The sequence below is a fragment of the Penaeus monodon genome, chromosome 29, assembly GCF_015228065.2.
Source record: "Penaeus monodon isolate SGIC_2016 chromosome 29, NSTDA_Pmon_1, whole genome shotgun sequence".
Taxonomy (NCBI): Eukaryota; Metazoa; Arthropoda; class Malacostraca; order Decapoda; family Penaeidae; genus Penaeus; species Penaeus monodon.
This window is the reverse complement of record NC_051414.1, coordinates 7,831,858-7,832,774: the sequence shown is the minus strand read 5'-3', so window position 1 is coordinate 7,832,774 and position 917 is coordinate 7,831,858. Positions and strand designations below refer to the sequence as shown.

The following is a 917-nucleotide window of genomic DNA, read 5'->3' as shown; positions in this document are numbered from 1 at the left end:
ATGATACCGAGTGCGACAGGTTTTAAATTTGAGTTTCAAGATAACATTTTGTACCTTATGAATAAAATTCTAACACACCCACATACATTCCTAAGCGTACATATATTTCCTATAGGATAGACACATATCTCTACACATGAATACATACATGCAGTTCTAAAAATATATAGATGCATTTCCCAACAGCTGAGGAAATGTACATATATATTAGGGATTTTTTCCTTAGGATTAGGTAAGGAATTCCTTCGTTTAATTAAAAAATCCTTCCCCTGCATTAGGAATTTCTTCCTTTGATTAGGAATTTCTTCCCGTGGATTGGGAATCTCGTTCCTTATATCTGGATTCCCTTCCGCTGGATAAGGATTTTTTTCCATTAGATTTAGAATTCCTTATCCTAGAACTGGAACTTTCCTTGGATTTGGAATTCCTCCTCTTGATTTGCCATTCTCCACCATGAACCTGGAATTCCTTCCTTCGATAATGTAATTCCTATTAAAACTCTGAATTCCCGGAAGGCCAGAAGGTCGACAGTGCTATTCCCTTCACCCAGTAATCCGACCCATAGCGCACCCCACATGGCCGGGTGGACGGGTCCGAGTTCGCTCTGAGTACTATGGCATTCAGCTCGAGGCACCCGGAGAGGAAAGTCAATAGATATAACGCAAAGAGAGGGATTTAAGAATAATGAAGTGGATGCGAGTGTGTTTGTATCACGCTACTTATACGCTGCTAGATTCATTCGTGTATTTGGGGGGGGGGGGGGGGCGTGGATAAGGTTCCCGCGCTCGTAATGTTCTTAAAACGTTTCAAATTGTTGGTGATTTAATTTCAGTGTTATTCAGTGATATCAGCAAACTGCCAAAGTTCCAATATACCACTTCCATGAGTGTGAGTGTCTTATATCCCAAACCACTTTT

The 917-nt window shown here is 40.6% G+C and overlaps 1 protein-coding gene across 1 annotated transcript in view; it reads right to left on the bottom strand.

The window, feature by feature from the left end:
* The window catches only part of LOC119591634 (carbohydrate sulfotransferase 11-like), a gene marked incomplete at its 5' end in the record, with an annotated part of 11,099 nt that overhangs the window by 1,506 nt on the left and 8,676 nt on the right, over nt 1-917 (bottom strand).